This window comes from Delphinus delphis, chromosome X, assembly GCF_949987515.2.
Source record: "Delphinus delphis chromosome X, mDelDel1.2, whole genome shotgun sequence".
Lineage (NCBI taxonomy): Eukaryota > Metazoa > Chordata > Mammalia > Artiodactyla > Delphinidae > Delphinus > Delphinus delphis.
In genome coordinates this window covers 87689298-87708469 of record NC_082704.1, presented here as the reverse complement: position 1 = coordinate 87708469, position 19172 = coordinate 87689298, and positions in this window count along the sequence as shown.

The window sequence follows — 19172 nt, the reverse complement described above, 5'->3', positions numbered from 1 at the left end:
GCCAGACAAGGACACTACAAGAAAACAACAACAACAACAACTATAGGCCAGTATCCTTGATGAGTATAGACACAAAAGTACTGAACAAAAATATTACCAAACTGAATTCAACAGTACATTAAAGGGATCACACACCTGATCAAGTGAAATTTATTCCTGGGATGCAGGGGAAATTCAACACGTGAAAGTCATTCAATATGATACATAATGTTAAAAGAATAAGGGATAAAAATCATTTTATCATCTCAATAGATGCAGAAAAAGCATTTGATAAAACTCAACATCATTTCATAATAAAAACTCTCAAAATATTAGGTATAGAAGGAATGATGTACATCAACATAACAAAAGGCATGTATCACAAGCCCACAGTTAACATCATACTCAATGTTGAAAAGCTTCCTCTAAGATCAGGAACAAGACAAGGATGCCCAGTCTTGCCATTGTTATTCAACATAATATTGGAAGTCCTACCCAGAGTAATTAAGCAAGAAAAAGAAATAAAAGGCATCCAAATCCAAAAGGAAGAAGTAAAATTATCTCTGCAGATGAGACAATCTTATATATAGACAACCCTAAAGACTCAGAAAACTGTTAGACCTGATCAACAAATTCAGTGAAGCTGAAGGGTACAAAATCAACATAGAGAAATCAGTTCTGCTTCTACACTCTAACAATGAACTACCAGAAAGAGAAATTAAGAAAACAATTCCATTTAAAATAGCATAAAAATACCTAAGAATTCATTTAACCAAGGAGGTTAAAAACCTGTACACTGAAAACTACAAGACTCTAATGAAATAAATTGAAGAAAACACAAATAAGTGAACTATATGCCATTTTCAAGGATTGGAAAAATTAATATTGTTAAAATGCCCATACAATCCTAAATTATCTCCAGATTCAATGCAATCTCTAGCAAAACTCTAAGGGCATTTTTCACAGAAGTTGAAAGACAATCCTAAAATTTGTAGAAACCACAAAAAATCTCAACCAGCCACAGCAATCTTGAGAAAGAAGAACAAAGCTGGGGACATCACACTTTCTGAATTCAAACTATATTGTGAAACTACAGTAATCAAAACAATGTGGTACTGGCATAAAACATACACATAGATCAATGGAACACAATAGGGAGCTCAGAAATAAGTCTGTACCTATGCAGTCAACTAATTTTTGATAAGGGCACCAAGAACACACAATGGGGAAAGGGTAGTCTCTTCAGTAAACGGTGCTGGGAAAACTGAATAGCCACATACAAAAGAATAACTCTGGACTTCTATTTTACAGCCCTCGTAAAAATAATTCAAGTGGATTAAATACTTAAATGTAATATCTGAAATCATAAAATTCCTAGAGAAAACACATTCTGTGTTTTTCCTGCACAGAAAAACAATTAATAGAGTGAAAAGGTAACCTACGTAATGGTAGAAAATATTTGCAAACCATATACCTGATAAGGGGTTGATATCCAAAGTACATAAGGAACTCATACACCTCAATAGAAAATAAAAAATAACCTAAATAATGCCATTTTTAAATGAGTAAAGGACCTGAATAGACAGTTTTCCAAAGAAGACTTAACAGTCAACAGGTACATGAACAGGTGCTCAACATCACTAATCACCAGGGAAATGCAAATCAAAACCAAAGTGAAATATCACCTCACACCTGTTAGGATGGCTTTTATCAAAAGGACAAGAGATAAGTGATAGCAAAGACGTGGAGAAAAGGCCTAGTGTACTGTTGGTAGACACATAAATTGGCACAGACATTATAAAAAACAATATGGAGGTTCCTCAAAATATTAAAAATAGAACTACCATATGATCCATAATCCCACTTCTGGCATATATCTGAAGGAAACAAAATCAGTATCTCAAAGCAATATCTGCACTCCCACATTCATTGTAGCTTTATTCACAATAGCCAAGATATGGAAACATCCTAAGTGTTCATTTATGAATGAATGAATAAAGAAGATTTCACACACACACACACACACACACACACACTATTATTCAGCCATGAGAAAGAAGGAAATTCTGCCACATTTGCAACAGCACTGATGAACCTAGAGGACATTATGCTAAGTAATTTATATTCCACATTTATATGTGGAATCTAAAAAAAAAGTCAAATTTATAGAAGCATAGAGTAGAATTGTGGTTACCAGGGGCTGGGATGTGGAGGAAATCAGGAGATGCTAGTCAAAGAGTACAAGTTTTCAATTATAAGATGAATAAGTTCAGGGGCCTAATGTATAGCATGATAACTATAGTTAACAATACTGTATTGAATACTTGAAATTTGATAAGAGACTAGCTCTTAAGCATTCTCAAACACACAAAAAATGGTAACTATTAGAGGTGATGTGTACGTAAATTACCTTGATTGTGGTAATCATTTCACAATGTATACATATACCAAATTATCACATTGTATTCTTTAAATATGCACAACTTTTTTTTGAATTTTGTTTTATGTTATTTTTTTATACAGCAGGTTCTTATTAGTTATTTTATACATATTAGTGTAAATATACACAATTTTATTTCTTAATTATACCTCAATAAAGCTAGGGGAAAAAGAATCATTGTAGTATATGGTAGAAAATACTATAGTAGAGTTATACATATGCTTACTTACAGGGGTGGAGCGTGTAACCCATCCTGGGGGAGAGAAGTTGGCTAGGGCCTATATGCACAAATGTCTCTCTATACCATGATGAATTTCCAGGCCAGGAACTGATATATTTCTATGTGAAGTTTTAGAAGTTTTACTATGGAGGACAGGAGAGTTGGATTGCAAAAGGCAAGAGTAGATGATTTCTTGCCTTCCAAAAACATATTTATTGAGCACTTACTACACACCAGACACTTTTTTAGGGACTGAGAATACAACATCAAACCAAACAGACAAAATCCCTGTCATTATGAAGCTTATATTCTACTGGAGGGAAAACAGGTAATAGCATGGAACTAGGGGAAGCACAAGGGATTTTTAGGCTGTGGAATTAATCTGTATTGTAGTGGTAGATGTATGATGCTGTGCAATTGTCAAAAGTTACAGAAATTTAAAGCACAAAGAGTGAAACTTAATATACACAAAAATTTTAAAAAAATCAACCAGGAGGTTGGGGGATCCCAGGATAGAATGCACACTATGACAAAAAAAAATCTACCTATATTATGTAAGACATAACCTCACTGAGGAGACTGAGCAAAAGGTGCTGACCTAAGTAACTTTGACAAATGGTGTTTTCACTATACACACTAAGACTAAAGACAAAAGGGACTGTATAGGAACACTGAACGCTAGTTGTTAAAGTTGTTTCTCATGGGGATATGGCCTAATAATTCCAACATTGCTGTACATGTATACTGGGATGAACAAATAAATAAATGGATGGTGGGAGCCAGGCTGCTCACCACTGGTGAGGGAACTTACAGATAAGCAAGGAGAGAAGGCTAGAATGATCCATGTGATACTGGATTAGAGTCAAAGATATCAGTATAAATTTACATTTAGCTTAACACAGATACAGATGAATTCATACAGAAATAATTATAGATGTGAGTGCATACGTGAGTTTCTTAGGTTTGTCCTCTGAGAAGGCCTAGAAGCAAAGACACCCAGCAACAAGTACACCCAAAACCCAGATCTGTTTTCTAATAACATTCTCTAAGAAAAGGAACTGGGACTTCTTGGAGAAATGCTGATACTAGGGTTGGGGCAGGAAATATACAAGATGAGCCTGGAGCATCCTGTAGCACCAAAAAGTAAGGAAGTGTTCAAATAACAAAATAATGTCAAAGTGACACAGGAGCCACCTGAAATAGTTCGCAATGGCCAAGGCTGGAACAATTTGAGCAAAAAATATATAATACAGTATTGGATTATAACACAGAGTATAAAACAAATATCTGTGAGTCCATACTGATATAAGTAAATGGTTGAATAATAAATGGAGAAGACGCAAACCTCCAGCACACAAGAACTTCCCAGTAATTTAAGTAGATACTTCCTCATTAAGTAGGTAGAATTTAAGTCCCCACCTTTTGAGTGTGGGCTGTGCCTAGTGACTTATTTCCAAAGAGTAGAGTATGTAAAGGGGAGTAAAAGTAACTTTACAGTGGAGAAATCTGATAGACACTGTCTCAGATGATTAAAGTCAACATCAACAGTGATAAATCTTGTTGATAGTATGAACTTTGATATAATGTGATGAGAAGGGCACTTCACCCTATGTCCTTTCTCCCAAAACCCTATAACACCCAAACTAACCATGAGAAAAACACTAGGCAAACCCAAATTGAGGGACATTCTACAAAACATCTGATGGTACTCCTCAAAACTGTCAAGGTCATCAAAAACAAAGAAAGTCTGAGAAACTCTCACAGAGAATAGAGGAAGCTAAGGATGAATGTCGTATGGTATCCTGGATGAGATCCTTGAACAGAAAAGGGACATTAGGGAAAAACTAAGGAAATCTGGATAAAGTATGGCATTTAGCTAATAATAGTGTATCAGTGTGGTCCCTTCGTTTTAACAAATGTACCCTAGCAATGTAAGAAGCTAACAACAGGGGAAATTGGGAAAGAGGCATATAGAAACTCTCTGTATTATTTTTGCAAATTTTCTGTAAATCTAAAAGTATTCAAAAATAAAGTATTTATTTACATAAAAATAACCAAATGATTATAGAGGTTTATTATAAGTGCTATGGAAAAAACAAAACAAGGTAAGGGAGATTGGGTGTGAGGGATCTGGGGGCTATTTTACACAGGGTGCTGAGGAAGGCCTTTCTGAGGAGCTGACATTTGAGCAGCAAGCCATGTGGGCATCTGGGGGAAGAGTGTGCCAGGAAGTGGAAACAGTGAGAGCAAAGGATCAAGGTGGAAGCTCTCAGGAAGGAGCCTCCTGAAAATGGTTCAGATGCAACAGAAAAAAGGTCTGAACCATGGCAGTGGTGGGAGGGAAGGAGGAAACACACCTGAGGAATCTTATTTTATGAACCAGGAAGAAGAAAAGGAGAATGGTCTAGAAGGAGAAAGGCCCTCTCACTGTGCACAGTTACCACACTATCATGTGGCAATGCTCAGGGTGCTATGGCTTTACCACTGCTCAGTACTTACTTCATCTGGTCCTCGCTGCAACCCTGGTATCCTCATTCTCACTTCTAGGAATCAAGACCCTGAAGCCCAGACTGAGAGTTTCCCAGCTCATAGCTTGCAAGGACAAACTGAAAAGTTGAAACTAGGCCTTCTGACCATATATCCCATGATTTTCCATTTTGCTTCTGTCCCGAAGTACTTTCTGTGACAGTACCAAGGCATCTTGAAGGAGGCAAATGTTGTGTGGTCCACTGAATCCTAGGAAGTTTGATGGGGCAAACAGTCACCCCCGCCCAAACCCCAGGGACAGGTCCTAGACAGTTTATGCCTGACTCAGAGAAAAACTTTTACAAAGGTCTTATAAGTCCTGATATCAATAATGTCTCTTTACAACCTACATATAGAAGGTCAGGAGGACAGGTTTTCTGCTACTATCTTTTTTATTTTTATTTATTTTATTTTATTATTATTTTGGGGGGGCCATGCCGTGGGGCATGTGGGATCTTAGTTCCCCAAACAGGGATTGAGCCCGTGCCCCCTGCAGTGGAAGTGTGGAGTCCTAACCACTGGACCAATGGGAAAGTCCCTTTTCTGCTAGTATCTTGCCAACCTTTGATATCCCAAATGGATCTTGCGGCCTCATGCCTCATATTGCATGTGTGTGTATCTCTTAAATTTCTAGATTGCAGAACATATGTTCCTCTTTCTTCTTTTCTCATTTACACACATGTTCTTAGGGTTTCCAAGGGCTGTAACTGTCCCAAGCAAATTTTCCCAGGCCTAACAGCAACTGACTCCCCCAAATGCTTAGCTGAAAGTAAAACCAACCACAGGAAACGATCATCCTAAAGTAACACCCTTCTCGGTTCTCAGCCCTCCAGGAGATAATGGTGGAGTTTGGGAACAGGGCAGAACCCAAAGTTATCTACCTGAATTCACTCTAAATCTATTTGATTATCAGACCATGTTATAATGAATATTATTAGGCTTCTGAATCATCAGGCTCCTGGAACCATAATGTATCAAGATTTTTCTATGCTCTCTGCCTCTAATTTCAAAACATTTCTAACTTATTTTACCCCAAACCTCTTAGTAGTGGCTCCAAACCCATCTAGGAAAGGCATTGCATCCTGCTATCTCTGCACTTCTTCCCCTGCTTGGTTCCACCCCAACTCAGTGCCACCCCTCTCCCGGCCCCAAAGAGCAGAATTTCTTCTCATCCCTGAAGCTCACCCATGACCATCTTCTTCTGAATGGTTATATGGAGTGTTCCTTAGCATTCTGGAACCTTTCTGGGTATTGAGCCTTTGCAAAAGAGGACAGAATCTTATAGCATCGAGAAATTTGAGTGTGTGGAAAGATTTTTTTCTCAAGTCCATTTTGGTCTCAAAGAGGAAAAGGGTGTTTGTTAAAATGCTTATCTGTCCATAAGGATTTAATATTTCTAACAATCTAATTTAAGTTGACCCTTCTTCATTTATTAATAGATTTTAGAGCAGCATCCTCCCTCCCTCTTTTACCCGCTCTCCTTTATCCTTTCTAAAAGATATATGTTAATTATAATCTTCAGGCTTAGTTGCTCAGAAATGGATTAGGGTACTTCTTCAACTGTTAAATTATTCTCCGTTCCTGAAGGGAAATAATTGGAACATCTATGTCTGCAGCCATCTTGGAGAAAGACACGATATTGAAGGTGTTAAATTAAATTACATTGTGGTTCTAAGTTAAACTGTCTGAGAACTGACTTCCTTGACAGCTCTGATTCAGGCCTCCCAAAATGTCGCACACTATGACTCATACTTCCTTCTGGAAATGACAAAACTTCCTCACCACCCTGATCTAAGCTGCCTGCTTTTGGTCCTCCGTGCTCTCAGGAAGGGATTGAGTTGTATGTTACATTTTTTCCATGGTGGGCAAGGAAACCCATCTTTTGTTTTTCCAAAGGGAGAAACACACACACACACACACACACACAAAGAATGACACACCGAAAATTCTTAAAATTAATACCAGGCAGAGAATCAATACCATCACCCCCACCCTCCGCACCCCTGGAAAATAAATAAATGATTTAAGAATTGTAAAAACAAGAGGGAGCTGACATTTTAACCATTTATGTCCCAAAGCTTTTTAAAAAATGTTCCATTTTCTAAGGGAAGAAAGGTATAGTAACTTTGCAAAGCTAATGTTTTTATTATTCAAGGTAGTCTTAAAGAGCTTAGATGTTGGAGGTAGCTAAAATTCAAAGCTGAGCAGTGCTCATATATTTCCCAGGGAGACTGCATTCCTTGTGTGTTGAAATGTTGCAGGGAAGAGCAAATTTGGGACACAGAAGAGAGGAGAGGAGAGGGAGGATGAGGAGAGGAAGGGGTACAATTGCCAACAATATTTTGTTCTTCTGAAATCTTCTGAAGTATAAATGTGTGCCCATCTGTGTATTACAATGTATAACCCAGCACTCATTAAAAAAATACTGTTTACTAGAGTGAAGAAGCACCTAGAATATTAACTCAGTATAAACATTTGCCATATTGTGAATAAGGATTTATTTTGAGGGTAAGGAATTTGAGATCAGAAGATTAAACATAGTTTTCTATTTTCCAGCTAAATTAAGTTGAAATTTTGATGAATATATATATATATATATATATATATATATATATATATATATATATATAATGTGTATGAAATAAAGAAGGGTATGCATATCTATACAGCCTTACATTTGTTCTTCGAGTTTTAGTACATGATGATTGAGAAGGAGAAAATTGCCTTACATACTTCATCTCTTTCTATCCTTACAACAAGGCAATGGGTATCAGTCCTGAGTTCTATTCCCAGCTCCACTACTGGGTTATTGTGGGCTAGTAATTTAATTGAAAATAGGTCAGATGACTCCCAGAGACCCTTCCAATTTAGAAATTCTATGGTCCCAAGATTTTAGCCATGGGATTTCTCTTCCTCTTTTCAAAGGAAACACCAAGAGGTATTGCTTCTTCTTCTTGACAGCTCTTGACTGTCACTTGGGGACCTCAATGGTTCTGCCAAACTCCATCTCCTAGGAGATAGGGCTTAGGAACAGGGCACTCACCCACCCCACTCTTTCTTGACCCCCTCTCCACTGGCAGATCAGCTGGCCTTTGGCCTGATTCTGAGAGGGGTAAGGAGGTCTGCCAGGACATAAGGCAGGATTCTTATATCCTTCCTTGATCACTATTGATTTGCATTTCTTTCAAACAATTTTATGAGTAGGTAGAAGCCCCCATTCATGTCACACACATTTCGGAGTGCTTGTTATATGCTTAAATCACTGTGCCACACCCTGGATATAAGACATAGTTGGGCAAGCCCTTAACTCTCATGAGCCTGCAAGCAATTATGCAATTGTGCTTTAGATCAGGGAGGCAAAGGGACCAGAAATAGTGCCCAATCAACCAACAATGGCCTCTGAAGTTTCACCAGTAATGATTCATTCTTTGAGTCTTTTAAGTTCCTTGAACTTTGAGAGTACTTTACTATAATTTTTTTAAATGTACTTGGAATGAGGGAGGAGCCCACTTTATGGCCCTAAAGGAATGAGGTGAAGAGGAGGAAGAGCTGGGGAGGGGTGAAGAGACATCAAAGAGAAACCAGGGTAATTAACATGGGTGGGGAGAATGGGTCCCAAAAGGTCAATGCTCATAAAAAACAAAAAATTTTAATTAATACATTAAACTAAGATCTGTTCTGATGGTAGTCTATTATCAGTTGGTCAGCCTGTTGGCAAACATTGAACTCCTGTGGTGTTCCAGGCGCTATTCTAGGTGTTGGAGATATATCAATGAACATGATAACACTGCTGAATGAAAGGAGCTTAAAGTCTATAGATAAGGAGAGAGGCAGGAGGGGAAAGAGGGAGGAAGTTAATTTCAAAGCTTAATAATGTCCAACGACTAAAGGGATAAAAGAAAAAGATAGTACAGGGTGTGACTGGGGATGGTGGGAATGGCTACTGTAGTTGGGGTGGTCAGAGGAGAATTTTCTAGAAGGTAATATTTGAGCTAAGGCCTGAATAATGAGATACAGGTAGACATGTAAATATTTGGGGGAAGAATTCCAAGTTAAAAGAACAGCAAGTACAAAGACTCTCCACAGCCTGCTTGAGGGTCAGAAAGAAGGCTGGGCTGGTGTGACTGGAGTGCAATGGAGAAGGGGAGAGAATTGTAGGAGATGATGCTGGGAGTTGGGCAGGGGCCAGCTCGTGAAAGGCAAGCTGATGTCCTCATAACAATAACAATAATAATAGCAGCAGCTGGCATTTATTGCATCCTTGCACCCCGCCAAACACTTTCTGTGGATTAGCTTCTTTATTTGTCACATCTAGTCCGCGAGGTGGGTGCTATTTCCACTGTTCACATGGCCAATGGTACATGCTAGAGCTGGGGTGTGGAGCCCCCCAGGGTCTGACCCCAAGACTGGTTCTTTTTTTTTAAATTTTTTATTGGAGTATAGTTGTTTTACAGTGTTGTGTTAGTTTCAGGTGTACAGCAAAGTGAATCAGTTATACATATACATATATTCACTCTTTTTTAGATTATTTTCCCATATAGGCCATTACACAGTATTGGGTAGAGTTCCCTGTGCTATACAGTAGTTCCTTATTAGTTATCTGTTTTATATATAGTAGTGCGTATATGTCAATCCCAGTCTCCCAATTGATCCCCAAAACTGGTTCTAGTTATTAAATATTTTACTCTACTGATATACCAAAGAAATCAGTGGACTCAAATACCTCATTGTGTACATATAAGATGAAGCATGCCCACTATCATCATCCAACTTAAAGTCTAGAAGATACTACGGAAGGGACCCTCTTTAAAAGTCTGTGTAAGAGTGGAGAGCAGTGCCTGAGAGTACAACCTGTGTGTGGTTGCTTTGTCTACTTCTTAGGCAAATGTTGTAGAATGTTGGGTAGAATGTTGTTTCCCTTCCTTTATCTACCCTCAACGCCCACCCTGCCCAATGCTACTCAATATGGTGCCAAATTCACTCTGACATCTCTTTAGGACACACTTCCCAGAGAAGAGGCACTGGAGAAAGGTGAGGAACATGCTGGCAGAGCATCGAGAGCTCCATGTTCCAGACTTACTCCTGCCTAGATCACACTGGAGGGTTGTTAGAGATAACCATTTTGCCCTTTGGGCTTCTGTTTTCTCATCTGTAAAATGAGATTGGCCCTAGCTGGGAAACATAATAGGCAAAGGTAAATAGAAGTCCCAACGGGAGTGCCCTAAACTTGATACTTTAAAAGAAATCATAATGTTTACTTGCTGAACTTCCCCCCCTAGAGCCGATTGACATTTACAGTATGGCTAGTGTAATAGGCAGAATAATGACCCCCAAAGATGGTCATATCCCAATCCCAGGAACAAATGAATATGTTACCTTACATGGCAAAAGGGGCTTTAAAGGTAGATGTAATTAAATTAAAGATTTTGAGACGGGGAGCTTATCTTGCATTATCCAGGTGGGTCCAATGTAATCACAAGCTTCCTTATAAGAGGGAGGCAGGAGAGTTAGTGTCAGTGATTTGATGCAAGGAGGACTCAACCCACCATTTCTGGCTTTGAAGATGGAGGAAGGGGCCATGAGCCAAGGAATGCAGGCTGCCTCTAGAATCACTGGAAAAAGCAAGAGAACGGATTCTGCCCTTAGAGACTCCAAAAGGAGTCACCCTGCTGATACCTTGACTTTAGTCTAGTTAGACAGATTCTGGACATCTGACCTCCAGAACCATAAGATAATAAATTAGTATTGTTTTGAGCCACTAAATTTGTGGTAATTTCTCTCTTTTTGACAACTGCGTAGCTTTATTCATTAGGGTCTTAGTATAAAATTACAAAAGTATAGAATTAACCTCTCAAGATCAAAGTAGTTAGGCATTTTAGCAGGGAGCATTGCAGATGGAGATTCTGTCAATAGGAACCCAATAGGAAACAAATCCAGGCCGAACAAATCATGACCTGATACTGTTTCTCAGAGATTCTTCCTGATTCTGTCCAAAGACTTTTCCTAAGGTTTCTCTAGGCCAGACTGGACATGGTACCTTTATCCAGGTCTGTTACACAGAAGTGCTAAAAGTCATGTGATCTGCCATATCTTAATTGGTTACTTCTTATGGCAGCAATAGGAAACTAATACAGTTGGCCTAACCTTTGGCAATGCATGCTAGTGTTAATTCTCCATCATAAAGTCTCATAATAAAAACTCTAAAGAGAATCTCCGCTTTGTGCCTCATGACCTGGTTTCTTAAATTTGTGAGCAGTGTTCTGCATTGATTCATTCAGACGTTGGAGACAATCTTTCACACCCCTCTTATCTTGATTTCTTCTGCAACATCAGGTTGGTATTTGTCACTTCTTATCTCATAGGACACTCTTCTACAATGGAAAAAAATAACAAAATAAAAAAGCAAATCCACCTATATGCAAAAGTATTTGAGTTCTGTTTTAGAGAAATGTGCTGTATACAAGCCCCATATTTGCTCTGTGAGGGGCGTGGCACAAAATGACCACTTTTTCTTTACTCCATGAATAGCATTCTCTGAAAGTACAAAATATTCTTTGGATTCAGAGCCATGTGCCATATATACTGACAGATCTCACGACCCTCCTTCATTGACTAAATATAATAAATACAATGGGAGCTGTAAGAATTTTCAAGGTGGAGTCGTAGGCTTCTAGGTATGGTAGGGATCTTAAAGATCACTTAACTCCCCCTGTGAAAGCAAACGTCTCAGAAATGGGATATGGTGGGGATCAGTCCTTTGTTAAATTAAATTGGATCCTCGCTGGATCCTTGTAAGTTCTCACATGTCCCTAAAATTAACATAGAAATTGTGTCCTTCCCTGGTGTTACTCTGGAGCAGTGAGAAATAGCCCTCTTGGTCTATCCATGTAAAAGGAGCTGGGATGCCCAACTTCTGAGGCTGGGCATGTGTTCCATTTCCCATTAGCTTGAGCTAAGCCAAAATATTTTGAAGCTCTGAAGCTATTGCTACTACAGAAGCCAACCAATCAGATGAGATATTGATATTCTTAGAAGAGATGATTAAATAATTTGAGAGTAATTATCTACATCGAATGAAGAGTCTAGGAGAACTACACACTGCAGATTTCTTTCTAACCTAACACTGAGTAACAGACATTGTGGTTTAAGGTACCGTAAAAAAGTTCTTCTTCAGCGTTTTTTGAGTTTAGAAGGGTAACAATCACGGGGATATTTTTTAAAGATATGAAATTTTTTGTTCTCAAGTTAAATAATTGACTAAATTGCCTTCAGAAGTAAAAAAATCTTTAAAAAGCCTGGCCCTGAAAGACTGATATAATTTCCCTTCTCTCATAATATAGCCTCAGATTACAAAATCCCATTTAAACTTCTCCTTTCTTTGAAACAAATGAGAAGCAGGAAAGTGAAAGTAAAACACCAGTATAAATATGGAGCTTTTCAAGGAGTGAAAAAAAAATATGCATGTATACAATTTCTCAGTAGTACAAATATTTCAATAGATCTTTTTGGAAAGTTCAACACAAAGAAAATCCACTTAACCCTTAATCAAAATGCTCTCTGTATTTGCTTTGCTCTTCTTGGCTCTCTACAATTAGAGTGTAGCAAGCATAAGTTTTTCTTAGTGAATTCCTGCCTTGTAAATCAATGACATTGGTGATGTTTCTTACTTTTTGTATCAAGTTGCTTAATTAAGACACCATACCTTTTAAGGGTTTGTAGTGTTTTAAGAAAACAATGGATACTTAGATGCTAAATAATAATGTCTGCCCAATTCAGAGCTTTTTGCCAAATCCAGGATCCTTTTATAAAAGGCCTTTTCAGTGGTCAAGGCACATTAAACTTGGAATTGAAAGGTCACTAAAAGACACTGAGATTTTCAATTAAGTGTAATTCCCTTCTCAAGAAAGGTAACACTTCTGATTTCTGCATGAATATTCTTAGGGAATGATGGAGAGGTGTATGAGGGGCAAGGTCCTTTAAGATCAGAAATAAGAACACCAGGGTCATAGGTGCATTTATATACAGCCTGCATGACGTGTTAAATGTTTTAAATTACTTGCCACTACTCAAAACCCAGGATTTTAATCTGTATTTCCTGCTTCTCTTGAAGATTTTGTCCCCCGTGGCCATATTTCCTCATGATGGGAGCTAGTAGGAGCTGCCAATGGCTACCCTTTAGGCAAGGCACAAGCTTGCCATCTCACCAGCCTCCCTGGGCCAGCTTTACCAATTTGTACTCCCTGCCTGACTGATGGGCTTGTGGGTTTGTGAACCTGGCTTGGTGTGTAAAGAAATCTGGCTGCTGCTTCTCTGGAAATTCGGGAGCACTCATGTCCTCTGATAGCTCTGTTGACGAGGAACCCTCCGTCTTCCATGTCCTGGGTGAGAAGTGTCTTGTCCTGAAAGCCTCCTGGGAAAATTCCAGGAGGCTCTTAGTGAGACTGAAGGAGTTGAGAAGCCTCCTTGGTACATACGGGATGCTTAATAAAACTATGAGTAGGTCTTAGTCTCCTCTTAGTCTTTTATCGTCTCTTCATTTTCAAGCCAAAATTGGCCATTAGGCAAATTATGAAGTAGGTGAAGTTAACTTTTGTAACCTCATTCTCTCCTTTTCTCTTCTGAGAGGAACTCAGCCCTAATCAATCAGATGGTCTATGGACTAACATAACATCACTCTCAGACCTCCAATGGCTTCCCATCACTTTAGAATAAAACCCAAAGTACATACCATGGCCAACAAGGCCCTACATGATCTGGCCCCTGTCTACCTTTCCATCTTTATCTGCTACCACTCTCCCCCTCCCTCACTGTGCTCTAGCCATAGTGAGGTTTTTACTATTTCCCAAACAGGCCAAGCAGGATCCCATCTAAGGGCCTTTCCACAGCTATTCCCCAAGCCTGGAAAGTGCTTCCCATAGGCAGGGATATAGCTAGCTTCCTCACTCCGTTTAGGCCTCTACTCAAATTTCACTTTCCCAGAGTTGGCATTGCCTAACAACTGACATATATAGCCCATTCTCTTTTTGTTTTGGTTTTTTGTTTTGTTTTATTTGTTTCGTTTTCTTTGTTTCTTGTTTTGTTTTGATTTTGTTTATTTGTTTGTTTGTTTTTGGTTGCGCAGCTTGCAGGATCCTAGTTCCCTGACCCCGGTGGTCTAGTGGTTAGGACTCTGGGCTTTCACTGCCAAGAACCTGGGTTCAGTCCCTGGTCGGGAAACTAAGATCCCACAAGCTGCATGGCATAGCCAAAATAAAATAAAATAAAGCTAATATTTTTAAAAGTAATAAAATAAAATAAATAGCCTATTCTCCCATCACAGTCCATCATTCCCTATCCCCTCATCCTGTTTTATTTTCATATCCCTGATCACTAATTTAACACTCTAGAGGAAATCCTCACTTTGCATGGTAGTGGGGACCATAAAAATGGTCATACACTTCTGCAAAGCATTCTTAATAATAAATGGGGAAAATTATGATTGCTCCATTAATGACCATTAAAATTTTTGGTCAAAACTTTAAAAACACTCCTATCATTGGTTATAAACATATAGAAATATGAAAAACTTATAAAATAAAGATTTATTTACTACACTGTAATTTTAAACATTAGGAATATTGAGAATTTAAATGTTTTATTTCTTTATAGAAAACGTATCAATTGGATGGACATTTCTCAAAAGAAGATATACAGAAGGCCAAAAGGTACGTGAAAAGATGTTCAATGTCACTAATCATTACCAAAATGCAAATCAAAACACAATGAGATACTGCTGCAAATCCATTAAGATGGCTATTATTCTACAAAAACACAGAAGATAACAAGTGTTGTTGAGGTTGTGGAGAAATTGGAACCCTTGTGGATTGTTGCAGAGATGTAAAATGGTGCAGCCACTATGGGAGATAGTATGACAGTTCCTCAAAAAATTAAACATAGAATTATCCTGTGATTTAACAATTCCAGTTTCACATCTAGATATATACATGAAAGAATTAAAAACCAAGGACTTGAATAGATATTTGCACACCAATATTCATAGCAGCATTATTCATAATAGCCCAAAGGTAGAAAAAAGCTAAATGGGATAAACAAAATGTGGTACATACATACAATGGAATATTTTTCAGCCTTAAAAAGATCTTAAAAAAAAGAAAGTAAATTCTGACACATGCTACAGTATGGATGAACCTTGAAGACATTATGCTAAGTGAAATAGGCCAGTCACAAAAGGGCGAATACTATATGACCCCACTTATATGAGGTATCTAGAGTAGTGAAATTCATTGACACAGAAGGTAGAATAGAGGCTACCAGGGGCTGGGGGAAGAAGGGAATGGGGGGAGACCTTCAAGATGGCAGAGGAGTAAGACATGGAGATCACCATCCTCCCCACAAATACATCAAAAATACATCTACACGTGGAACAGCTCTTACAGAACACCTACTGAACACTGGCAAAGGACCTCAGACTTCCCCAAAGGCAAGAAACTCCCCATGTACCTGACTAGGGCAAAATTAAAAAAAAAAAAAAAACAGAGACAAAAGAATAGGGATGGGACCTGCACCAGTGGGAGGGAGCTGTGAAGGAGGAAGGGTTTCCACACACTAGGAAGCCCCTTCACGGGCGGAGACTGCGGGTGGCGGAGGGGGAAAGCTTCGGAGCCGCGGAGGAGAGCACAGCAACAGGGGTGCGGAGGGCAAAGCGGAGAGATTCCCACACAGAGGATTGGTGCCGACCAGCACTCACCAGCCTGAGAGGCTTGTCTGCTCACCCGCCGAGATGGGTGGGGGCTGGGAGCTGAGGCTGTGGCTTTGGAGGTCAGATCCCAGGGAGAGGACTGGGGTTGACTGCATGAACACAGCCTGAAGGGGGCTAGTGCACCACAGCTAGCTGGGAGGGAGTCCAGGAAAAAGTCTGGACCTGCTGAAGAAGCAAGAGACCATTGTTTCGGGCTGCACGAGGAGAAGGGATTCAGAGCACTGCCTAAGCGAGCTCCAGGGATGGGCGTGAGTCATGGCTATCAGCGCGGACCCCAGAGATGGGCATGAAACACTAAGGCTGCTGCTTGCAGCCACCAAGAAGCCTGTGTGCAAGCACAGGTCACTATCCCCACCTCCCCTACCAGCAGCCTGTGCAGCCCGCCACTGCCAGGGTCCCGTGATCCAGGGACAACATCCTCAGGAGAACACACGGCGTGCCTCAAGCTGTTGCAACGTCACACCAGCCGCCGCCACTGCAGGCCCGCCCCGCACTCCATACCCCTCTCTCCCTCCGGCCTGAGTGAGCCAGAGCCCCCTAATCAGCCGCTCCTTTAACCCCGTCCTGTCTGGATGGGAACAGACACCCTCAGGCGACCTACATGCAGAGGTGGGGTCAAACCCAAAGCTGAACCCCAGGAGCTCTGAGAAAAAAGAAGAGAAAGGGAAATCTCTCAAGCAGCCTCAGGAGCAGTGGATTAAATCTCCATAATCAACTTGATGTACCCTGCATCTCTGGAATACCTGAATAGACAACAAATCATCCCAAAATTGAGGCAGTGGATTTTGGGAGCAACGGTAGACTTAGGGTTTGCTTTCTGCATCTAATTTGTTTAGGTTTCATGTTTATCTTAGTTTAGTATTTGGAGTTTACTATCATTGGTAGATTTGTTTATTGATTTGGTTGCTCTCTTCCTTCTTTTTTTATTAAATATAGATATATATTTTTTTCCTTTTTCTCTTTTTGTGAGAGTGTATGTGTATGCTTCCTTGTGTGATTTTGACTGTATACCTTTGCATTTACCATTTGTCCTAGGGTTCTGCCTGTCTGTATTTTTTTGTTTGTTTGTTTTTCTTTTTGTTTTGGTTCTTTTGTTGTTCTTGTTATTGGGGTTTTTACCACTTGTTAGCATTGGTGGATTTGTTTTTTGGTTAGTTTGCTCTCTTCTTTCTTTCTTTCATTTTTTTAATAACTTTTTAAATTTTTTAATAATTATTTTTTAATTTAATGACTTTTTATTTTATTTTTCTTTCTTTCTTTCTTTTTTTCTCCCTTTTCTTCTGAACTGTGTGGCTGACAGGGTCTTGGGGCTCCGGCAGGTGTCAGTCCTGTGCTGCTGAGGTGGGAGAGCTGAGTTCAGGACATTGGTCCACCAGAGACCTCCCAGCTCAACATAATATCAAACAGTGAAAGCTCTCCCAGAGATCTCCATCTCAACGCCAAGACCCAGCTCCACTCAACGACCAACAAGCTACAGTGCTAGACACCCTATGGCAAACAAGTAGCAAGACAGGAACACCACCCCACCCATTAGCAGAGAGGCTGCATAAAATCATAATAAGGTCACCGAAGCCCCCAAACACACGACCAGATGTGGTCCTGCCCACCAGAAAGACAAGATCCAGCCTCATCTACCAGAACACAGGCACTAGTCCCCTCCATGAGGAAACCTACACAACCCACTGAACCAACCTTACCCACTGAGGGCAGACACCAAAAACAATGGTAACTGCAAACCTGCAGCCTGCAGAAAGCAGACCCCAAACACAGTAAGTTAAGCAAAAGGAGAAGACAGAGAAACACAGCAGATCAAGGAGCAAGGTAAAAACCCACCAGATCAGTCTACCTGAAAAAGAATTCAGAATAATGATAGTAAACATGATCCAAAATCTTGGAAATACAATGGAAAAAATACAAAAAATGTTTAACATGGACCTAGAAGAACTAAAAAGCAAACAAACAATGATGAACAACACAATAACTGAAATTAAAAATACTCTAGAAGGAATCAATAGCAGAATAACTGAGGCAGAAGAACAGATAAGTGACCTGGAAGATAAAATAGTGGAAATAACTACTGCAGAGCAGAATAAAGAAAAAAGGATGAAAAGAATTAAGGACAGTCTCAGAGACCTCTGGGACAGAATTAAACCCACCGGAGGGGGGAAGCTTCAGAGCCGCGGAGGAGAGCGCAGCAACAGGGGTGCAGAGAGCAAAGCAGAGAGATTCCCGCACAGAGGATCAGGGCCGACCGGCACTCACCAGCCCGAGAGGCTTGTCTGCTCACCGGCCCGGGCGGGCGGGGCTGGGAGCTGAGGCTCCGGCTTCAGTCAGATTGCAGGGAGAGGACTGGGGTTGGCGGCATGAACACAGCCTGCAGGGGGTTAGTGCACCACGGCTAGCTGGGAGGGAGCCCGGGAAAAGTCTGGAGCTGCCGAAGAGGCAAGAGACTTTTTCTTCCCTCTTTGTTTCCTGGTGTGGGAGGAGAGGGGATTAAGAGCGCTGCTTAAAGGAGCTCCAGAGACAGGCGTGAGCTGCGCTACCCCAGAGACAGGCATGAGACATTAAGGCTGCTGCTGCCGCCACCAAGAAGCCTCTGTGCGAGCACAGGTCACTCTCCACACCTCGCTTCCGGGGAGCCTGTGCAGCCCGCCACTGCCAGGGTACTGATATCCGGGGACAGCTGCCCTGGGAGAACGCACGGCGCGCCTCAGGCTGGTGCAATGTCATGCCGGCCTCTGCCGCCGCAGGCTCGCCCCACACTCCATACCCCTCCCTCCCCCCAGACTGAGTGAGCCAGAGCCCCTGAATCAGTGGCTCCTTTAATCCCATCCTGTCTGAGCGAAGAACAGACGCCCTCCGGCTACCTGCATGCAAAGGCGGGGCCAAATCCAAAGCTGAACCCTGGGAGCTGTGCGAACAAAGAAGAGAAAGGGAAATCTCTCCCAGCAGCCTCTGGAGCAGCGGATTAAAGCTCCACAATCAACCTGATGTACCCTGCACCTGTGGAATACATGAATACACAACGAATCATCCCAAATTGAGGAGGTGGACTTTGAGAGCAAGATTTATTATTTTTTCTTCTTTTCCTCTTTTTGTGAGTGTGTATCTGTATGCTTCTGTGTGAGATTTTGTCTGTATAGCTTTGCTGTCACCATTTGTCCTAGGGTTCTATCTGTCCGTTTTTTCTTTCTCTTAACTTTTAAAAAAACATTTTTTTAATAATAATTTTTTTAGCAATTTTATTT